The sequence below is a fragment of the Leptonychotes weddellii genome, chromosome 13 (assembly GCF_054177405.1).
Source record: "Leptonychotes weddellii isolate Sample4059 chromosome 13, ASM5417740v2, whole genome shotgun sequence".
NCBI lineage: Eukaryota > Metazoa > Chordata > Mammalia > Carnivora > Phocidae > Leptonychotes > Leptonychotes weddellii.
The window spans coordinates 21289310-21299322 of NC_138381.1; the positions used below are offsets into that span (position 1 = coordinate 21289310).

The 10013-nt window shown below is 40.3% G+C and overlaps 1 protein-coding gene across 1 annotated transcript in view; it reads right to left on the bottom strand.

Moving 5' to 3' along the window:
• The window catches only part of ELAC1 (elaC ribonuclease Z 1), a 470823-nt gene that overhangs the window by 254099 nt on the left and 206711 nt on the right, over positions 1-10013 (bottom strand). The window lies entirely within an intron of this gene.

Consider the following 10013-nt stretch of genomic DNA (forward strand, 5'->3'; position numbering starts at 1 on the left):
ATAAGAACACTAGTCCCATTTGTGAGAGCATTGCTTCATGGCCTAATCACCTCCCAAAGGCTGCACTTGGCTCCTAATACCATCACATTGAGGGTTAGGATTTCAACACATGAGTTTTGGTGGGACGTAGACATTCAGTGCTTTGCACCACCCCACCTGGATATCTGGACTTTTTGCCATCTGTTTCCTCCAAAACACTACAGAAAATAGAATTTCCTCTTTCAATATGGCTTATAACATTTTTAGGAAGATGATGACCCACCCTGAGAATCTGATAAAAGTCCTAAACTCTTACCTCAAACACATGCACACACACAGAGTTTTGTGCAAAACTCCAGACAACCTGAAGCCCATCCTCAAAACCCTACTGCCTCATAGAACCAAAATGTGATCCTGCTACTCAATAAGGAATATCCTTTCCTTATTAATACTCAGCACTTTGCCTTTGTCAGGAGCTTCTGAATTTTAACTCTGCCACAGTGTCAGTGTGGTAATTTACTTTAAAGATTTTGGCTTGAACAATGTAATGTGCAAGAGGTGATCAGTTAGCATATGAAAAATCCTATCTAAGAATCCACAATTCAGAGGTGGCTAGCAAGCCCTTCAAATGTTGCTGCTCATATTTACTCCACAAGCTTGTTAAATAGCACAAAAGATGTTAGAGATCATCTATTTTGGTGAATGAGTGGTATTCAAGAAATATAGATGCTATTAAAATTATCCAGGCTCCTTGAAGACATTAACGCTAACTGCAATAAGCCAGACATAAAAGGACAAATATGATTCCATTTATATGAGGTACCTAGAATAGTCAAATTCAGAGACAGAAAGTAGAATGGTGGTTGCCAGGGGCTGAGGGGAGGTAAGAATATTTAAGGGCTGTAAACTTTCTGTTTGGGATGATGAAAAGTTTCTAGAGATGGATGGGGGTGATGGATGCACAGCAATATGAATGATATATTTCATGCCACTGAATTGTGACACTTAAAAAAATGGTAGAATTTTAGGTTATGGATATTTTACCAAAACAAAAAATATATATGTATCCAGTCCCTTCTGTGCCTACATAAATGAAGTATAAGGATCAGGCAAGCCCAGGACCTTTGGAGAAACCTGTCCCCTTGAGAAAAATCCTGTCCCCACCCTTTGGGGACTCCAACAAGCACCTTGTGGGAGTATCTTAATCCCATGAGGATGCAGTGGTTTAAGATAGCAAGGATAGCCAATCATGGACCTGGACTCTGAGTTTAACTTGACTCTAAAGTCATCGGAAATTATAGCATTTACCTTGAAGTAATGAGCTCATAAAGTCAATGAGAGGACCTTCTCCCAAGCTTACAAAAGCAGACTGCATGACTAGTTTTAAGCTGGCAGAATTTAGTTTTGCTTTCTTTGTAACATCCCAGCCATGTTGTGGTGGTCCATATTCCCCTGTATTCATCAGAAGCTGTTAGTCTTTTACCCAAGGAGCCGGACAAGTGTTGAACAGACCAGATTTGCCCAAGCCACCTCCCAAATTCAGAAGAAACTCAGGGCTTGACCTCCAGCCAAGAATGCAGCAAAACCAACGGTAGCTCAGGCCTCCACCCCGCCCCTGTTTTAACTACCCAAGGGTTTACACCCAGCAGAGATAGCTTTGACTTTGAGAAAAGCCACAGGATGAATACAGAATCCTGTCTTGTCTCCACCTAGATTCGATAAGAGAAACTAGGCAAACCAAGATGTTTTAGGAGCTGCCCCATAATATTTTACCAGGTCTTAGGGAATATGAGGAGGAAAAGGAAACATGGCATCTATTTAATTAAGGAGTTAACCCAATTATGAGGAAACATAAATGCATGCCCCAATATAAATAAACATATACCTCAGACATAAAGTGTTCAACTATGTCATAACTTAGAGCTTGTAAAAATTAGAAAAAATTGCTAATTCTCAAAATTCAGAAGTTCTGTGTCCTAAAGAACAGGGAGTGAAATCACAGCGATCAACACAAGTGTGACCACATGCACTGCAGGTATTAATTAGTTTGTTCTTTCCATTATGCACACATGTTTATTGAGCGGGTACAATACACTAGGCAGATCCGGGATTACATGCAGATGAGAATGGCCTTGTCCTTTTTTTTTTTTTTTCTTTCCCCAGAGGAGTTTATAGCTATTTAAAGAGGAAGCAAAACCAAAAAAAAACAAAAGACAAAAAACCAATTTAGTGGTTGAAGAATTTTTTTTTCCCTGACTGCACTTCTGGCACCAAATGTGGGGGTTTTCCACACCAACAAACTGATTTCTCTGTGACCTTACAATTCAATTCAACTCTGACACTAACTATCCAGAGATGGTGTCAGACTCCACAGGTTGAAGGGCTCAGTCCCACAAGACTGTCCCCCTTTAGACCCCAGTCACAAGTATAGGGTCCCCAAGTTATCCACACCTCTGACCAATTTGCCTACAAAGTCTGAGTTTCTGACAACCCCTCCTCAGTTTTGGTAATTTGCTAGAATGGATCACAGATCTCAGGAAAGCACTTTACTTACATTTACTGGTTTATTATAAAGATAGAACTTGTGAACAGCCAAATGGAAAAGATGCAGAGGGCCAGGTATGGGAAAGGGGCGTGGAGCTCCCTTGCCCTCTCTGGATGCACCACCCTTCCAGCACCTCGTAGTGTTCACCAACCTGGAAGCTCTCCAAATCTTGTTCAATAGTTTTTACAGAGTTCACTCTCCAGCCCACTGCACCTTCCCAGAGCTCAGTGGGAGGGGCTGAAAATTCCCACTCCCCAGTCACTGGGTCTTTTAGATGACCGGTCCCATCTTGAGGCTATCTAGGGGTCCACTCCAAGTCTCCATCAGCATAAACTCAGGTGTGATGAAAGGGGCTCATTATGACTGGCAAAGTCAATCCTATCACTCGGGAAATTCCAGCGTTTTAGTTCCTCCTTGCCAGGACCTAGGACAAAATCTAAATATATTTTTGTATTACACCGCAGTATTAAAATATTCGAAGCAGGTTTCAAGGGGACACAAACAAGGTACTGGACAATTTTATTGGGGGCAGTGAGTCAGGGAAAGCCTCAGACAGGAAGCCATGGCTGCATCTTAAAACAGGACAGCTGTCCACTGTGTAGACAATGGAGGAAATGACAAAGGGAACCAGAGACTAGCAACAGCCCAGCACCGGACCTTGGAGAACCAGTTCATGGGGACTACTGAAGAGCTCTGACTGGCCTCCCTGATTCCTCTGTGGTCCCATCCTGCACCCAAAAGTCAGAGGAATCATTTAGAAATGTACATCAAATCTTATCACTAGTTTGCTTTCAATTCTCCAAGGACTTTCTATTCCACAGCAAATAAAATCCAAACCCTTTGCCCTGGTCAACATGGCCCTGCTTGAATTGGCCCCGTCTACTTCTCTGTCCTAAAGCAACAACATTCTTTGCCCTTTGAAGGCCCCATTCTAGCCTGATCCGCTCTGGGGCAATTCCCCACCCACCCACGCTCCTTCCCATCTGGATGGTTAATCTTACGTGTAGACTTGACCAACCATAGGGTAGGTATTCGGATTAAACTTTGTTTCTGGATGTGGTTGGGAGGGTGTTTCCAGGTGAGATGAGCCTTTAAATCAGTGAACTCAGTAGATTGCACTTCCTCATGTGTGTGTGGGGGGGGGCGGGGGGGGAACCATCATCCACAGTTTGTTGAGGGCCTGAATAGAAACAAAGGTGGAGGAAGGAGGAATTCACCCCTTTTTTGTTTCCTGCCTGCCTGTTGAGCAGTGACATCTCATCTTCTCTTCTCCTGCCCTCAGACTGGAGTTTACACCGTTGGTTCTCAGGCCTTCAGACTCGGACTGAACTGTGCCGCCTGCTTTCTTGGGTCTCCAGCTTGCTGATGGCAGATCGTGGGACTTCTCAGCCTCCATAAGCACATGAGCCAATTCCTCATAATAAATCTTTTCTATATAAATAAATATACATATACAGACATATATCCATCTCCTACTGGTTCTGTTTCTCTGGAGAACCCTGATACACCATCCCAGCATCATCGGGCTTATGGATCCCCTTGTCGGCAGCAGAGGGTCTCATCAATGGTGCCGAGAAGTTTGGAGGCAGACTGATGAAGTACTCCATAGCACAGGTTCTGATGTCACATTGCCTCGGTTCCAGCTGTGGCTGTTCTTATCAACTGTGTGAAATTATTGAACTCCTCTGTGCCTTGCTTTCCTCATTTGTGGGATGGAAATGCTAAACAAAAATAGTGCCTCCAGGGACACCTGGGTGGCTCAGTCGGTTAGGCGTCTGCCTTCCGCTCAGGTCATGATCCCAGGGTCCTGGGATCGAGCCCCACATCGGGCTCCCTGCTCCGTGGGGAGCCTGCTTCTCCCTCTCCCTCTGCCTGCTGCTCCCCCTGCTTGTGCTCTCTCTCTCTCTCTCTGACAAATAAATTAAAAAAAAAAAATAGTGCTTCCATCTACGGAGTTATTGAAAGAATGATTTAGTTCTTACAAAGCTTTTAGTATAGTATCTGGCTCATAGCATAGAGGTGATGACATTTCTTATTTTCCTATAGGTGAAGGTAGAAGGCTTGAAGGTGTTAACCTTAAAAATAAAAACTGCTAGGTGCTTTACCAGCAAAAAATGGGTTTGTTTGGAAATAAAAGGAGCAAAACCGTAGACAGGTATGGAGAACAAAAGAAAGGTACGCTTTTTTAAGGAGAAAAGGGGTAAGTTGGAAGGCTGTTATAAACTACAAGTCCAATGGAGTAAACTGGGAGTTCCAAGTATAGTGGCTTCTCATTGGCTGAGTTGTTGCGGGGGAGGTGGGGGTGGCACGAGTAAGGAAAGCCTTTCTTCCTCCAGCTCGGATAGTAAAGTAGTACCACGTGCAAAGTCAGGTCCTGCTGGGTCTTCCTGTTGGGTGTGCAATTTACTAGGAATGGTAGGGCACGAGAGCTCCCCCTGCGGAGCTTCCAGACTCCGTTTCAATGAGGTGTCCCGTTATTAATATTCACAAAGGGTTTTGAGCAAGAGAGTAATGAGATCCGGTTTCCATTTTTGCACGTCAGTCTGTGATTCAGGGTGGAGGAGGTAGGTTTGACCAGTAAGGAGACTTCTACATTCCTTCATTCAGCAAACTTTGATTCTAGACAACGTGATGGGCGCTGGGAGAGTCGCTGTTGTCACCACGTGGCAATGGATTCTGCATCAAGTCCCAGCCTGAATTTTTCCCAACTTTGCTAAGAATGTCCTTCCAAAATCTTCTTCTCCAGGTGAATAGGCTCAGTTCCAGACCTGGATGTTTTTTAGTAAAGAAAACACGGAACTGGAAGTTGAGACATGGATTCTGATCCTCATCTGGAAATAGAGGCAGTCACATGTGCCCTAAGGACCTCACAGAATTGCTGATGAACATAAAATAAGATACTTGACATGGGAGCCTGAGGAAAGACTAAACTCCTACTCTGGGTTGGTTGGTTGTTTTCTTTATTTTTTTGTGTTTTAAACAAAAATAATATATCCACATGGACAAAAATTCAAATAGTACAATAAGACATAAAATTAGAAATTAAAGTCTCCTGCTCACTCCACCCTCGACCTACATTCTCTCTCCACAAAAGGTAGCCATTGTTAACAACTTTTCATTTATCCTCCCTGAAAAAGCTTTTCTTGCATATATCTGCATTTTACATGTATATGTATTTAAAAGTTTACACAAATGGTATCATGAAGGTTTTAACCCATAAATGCGAAATTCTTTGACATTCATCCCAAATGAATGACTCAAAAAGTGGAGTCTAAATCCCCTCCCCTTGCATCTGGGCTTATTGACTGCTTGACCAATAGAATATGGTAGAAGTGATGTGGTGCCCGGTTCTTGGCCCTTCTGGTCTCGAGATGCTTATTCTTGGAACCCAGCCACCATGCTGTGAGGAAGCCAAGAAACCATACTGAGAGGCCACATGTGGGTGTTCCAGGTGACAGTCAACATCAACTGCCAGATATGTGAATGAGAAAACCTTCAGATGATTCCAGCCCGCAAATGTCAGGTCGCCCCCGGTCTTGAAGCCATTCCAGCTGACTCCAGGTGGAGCAGAGACGAGCGGGCCCCATCAAACCCTCCCAGCTTGCAGATTTGTGAGCAAAATTCATGGTTGCTATAGTTTGAAGCCAGTGAGTTTGGGATGGTCCTTCTACAGCAACAGATAACTGGAGCAGTGATCATATTTTACCCACTTCTATGAAATTCCTTTTTTGCTTTTAATAAAAAATCTTGGAGATCTTTCAACAATATATACATGTCTAAATTGTTCATTTTAATTATCTAATCCTCCATTTTATGGATATTTCATATTAAATCAATCAACATCCTGTTGATGGGCATTTAGATCATTTCCAGTTTTTTTTCCATTTCAAACAATACTGCAATGAGCATTTTAGCATACTTTGGGGGTATATCTGTAGGATAAATTTCTAACGGTTAAATGTTGGGTAAAAAGGAATCAGCATGTGAAATCTTGATAACTATCACCAAATTCCATAAAATTCCAAATTCCCTTTCCCACAAAAGTAATAAAGGCTCCAGCAGCTTACACTCTTACCTGAATAAAACTGGGATTCTCTAAGGAAGAAAGATGAGGAGAAGCCTCAGTTATTCCTCTGGGGCCATCCTACCTTTATATACCTGAAGTGATATATAGTTATTTTCCAAAATTAACTAAAACGGAATTTGTTTCATGTATTTTTAAGAAATACAAACCAGAATGCTCTCAATCATAATTAAAGAAATGCCAACAAAAGAATATATTTTAAAATATTTATCCATTTAAAATAACAATAATTTAAAAATTACATGCCAACATATTTTTATAAAAATAACTATATTTTTCAAAACAAAAAATTTAGTGAGCAAAAAGACATTGTTTTATATTTTTGCAAATTAATTTCTGGCTCAATAGAAGAAAGTTGGACTCTCATGTCTGCTTTTGCATTCAACATGCTGCAATATGTTTTTTTCTTTTTGACATAAATTTAAAAAAAAATTCAACCCCACACAAATAATGTACATGAAAAAGGGGAAAATATTTTAATAGCTTTTTCCAATAACTGTAAATATTCTGCTCTGATATTACACTAAAACTTGACAAGTGTTAGAAAACCACAGGCCCAAAATGGAGTCACTTACGCTACACCACACCACCAAACGAGGGCTTAATACCTAACCTACTCACAGTGTCAAACTCCCTCAGAAATATAGTATTAACTGGTCAGTCTGGAATTTTCTGATCAGTGCCAATAGGGCTATCTGTCACTTGTGCCCTCTTCATCCCTCAAAGGAAGATGAGATAATTCACCTAAGACCAATTTGTCTGCAATGGAAGGTGACCTCACCCAAAATAAGCCTTTTTTTCTGTTTATAACCTTCTTGTCCTGCCTTTAGAAGCCCATCCCTTTCTGTAGCCCTTTGGAAGTCCTCCCTACTTGCTAGATAAGATACTGCCCGATTCATGAATCATTTAATAAAGCCAATTAGATCTTTAAAATTTAGTCCGCTGAATTTTTGTTATTTAACACAAGTGATCTATTCTTAAAGGTTAGCTGTGATGTTAACACATCTAATCTGAAATCAACTCACTAAATATTTTCATACTCTGTTACATTAAATTCTACTCATCTGTCTTGAACTTTGAGTGGATCTTTTACCCATGCATGATTTTGTAACATCATGCATCAGTCATTTGAGACTTTGGTTTACTAGGCAATGCAGAGCTTCTAAAGGTTGGTATGTTTCATTATACAGTATCAAAAAGAATCACATTCATTTATAACACTACCATTCTCATCATAAAAGACTTTAAGGATTGGAAGTTGTCAAGATCACAGTGGCAGATACAAGCTTTTTGAAATTCTCATTTTTGCTTGAGACTCTAATTTTTTCATTGGCAATAAATAGTGTCAGTTGTTTTCCTTGAAGTAACAGGCTCACTTTGTTCATTTTCAAGAGTATATCTGTCAAATACCCAAGTCTGAATAGCCATACTTTGACAATTGTTTTTTCAAGTAAAAATTTTGTTTCGTGAAAAAAAAAAAAGAAAAAGGCCAGTTCCGCTTACAATCCAAACAATAGCAAAAGTGCTTTTCTTTGAGACAATCATCACACTTTGGTTTGCAGCAGAAGTATTTTACACAGAATATTTAAAATATCTGTGCCCAGGGATAGCAATTTAACAAAATTCAGAGTTATTACCATTTTATCAGATAATTCTTAGGTACAACTGAGTTTTTTTTAACTACTAATATAATTTGATATCACTACCATAATTCATGATAAAGTACCAGGACTTTTATCCACCATTAATTTTGCATCACCACCACTGGAAATATCAACACAGAGAACAAGGCAAATAACATTTACTTATTTTTATTACAAAACTAGTTTTAATCTTATAGAGCCCCTAAAATGACCTCAAGATCCTCAGAGGTATGCAGACCATACTTCAGCAACCTCTGGTCTAGGCAAATCATGGTAAATCCCTTTGCCTAGTTGTTGATTGGTACAAATCCAGCCAAGGAGATATGAGGAAAAATCTTTTAGGGGATTTTGGAAAAGTTCTCCTTACTCTTAAAAGGGGTCTCAAGACTCAAAGAGGTATTTGTACACCCATGTCCACTGCAGCATTATTCACAAGAGCCAAGAGGTAGAAAAAAACAAATGTCCAATGATGGATGAATGGATAAACAGTGGTATATACACACAACAGAATACTACTCAGCCTTAAAAAGGAAAGAAATTTTGACACATGCTACAGTGAGTGAATCTTGAGGACATTATGCCGTGTGAAATAAGCTAGACACAAAAACAAATACTGTATGATTTCACTTATATGGGATATCCAGAGTAGTAAAATGCACAGAGACAGAAAGTAGAATGGTGATTGCCAGGACCTTGGCATGGAGGGAATGGAGGATTGTTGCTTAATGGGTCGAGAGTTTTAGTTTTGCAAGATGAATAAAATTTAGAGATTAGTTGCACAACAACGTGAACGTAACAGTACTGAACTGTATACTTAAAAATAAAGATGGTAAACTTTATGTTATGTGTATTTTACTGCAATAAAAAATTTTTTAATTTTTAAATCAAATAAAAATGTTAAGAAGGGTCTCATGGATAAAATAGGTGATGGGGATTAAGGAGTGCACTTGTGATGAGCACTGGGCGGTGTGTAGAATTGTTGAATCACTATATTGTATACCAGAAACTAATATAACATGGTATGTTAACTGGAATTAAGATAAAAACTTAATTTAAAAAAGGGTCTTAAAAATGGGAAAATAGATTTCTATTCTAGCCTTTGGTTGATGATGTGCAGAGAAGTGATACTAAAGCCATACTGCAATCATAAGAGGTTGAACTCCAACACTTGGAGGATGACAGAGCAGAAGGATGAAATAATGGAAGAGCTTGAATCTTTGATAACATGATTAAGACCCTAAATTAACCGACCTTGGAACCTCGTACTGCCAATCTTACTACGTAAGTTAACACATTTTCCTTTTTCCTTAAGAAATATTCACTGGGCTATTCTGTTACTTGTAGCTAAAAGCATCCTCACTGAATTCTTAATTGCAGGAAACAAACTGAGGGTTGCTGGAGTGGGGATGGGGTGGGGGGGATGGGGTGACTGGGTCATAGACACTGGGGAGGGTATGTGCTCTGGTAAGCGCTGTGAATTGTGCAAGACTGTTGAATCTCAGATCTGTACCTCTGAAACAAATAATGCAATATATGTTAAGGAAAAAAAAGGTAGTGGGAGGGGAAGAATGAAGCGGGGGAAATCGGAGGGGTAGACGAACCATGAGAGACGATGGACTCTGAAAAACAAACAGGGTTCTAGAGGGGAGGGGTGTGGGAGGATGGGTTAGCCTGGTGGTGGGTATTGAGGAGGGCACATTCTGCATGGAGCACTGGGTGTTATGCACAAACAATGAATCATGGAACACTTCATCTAAAACTA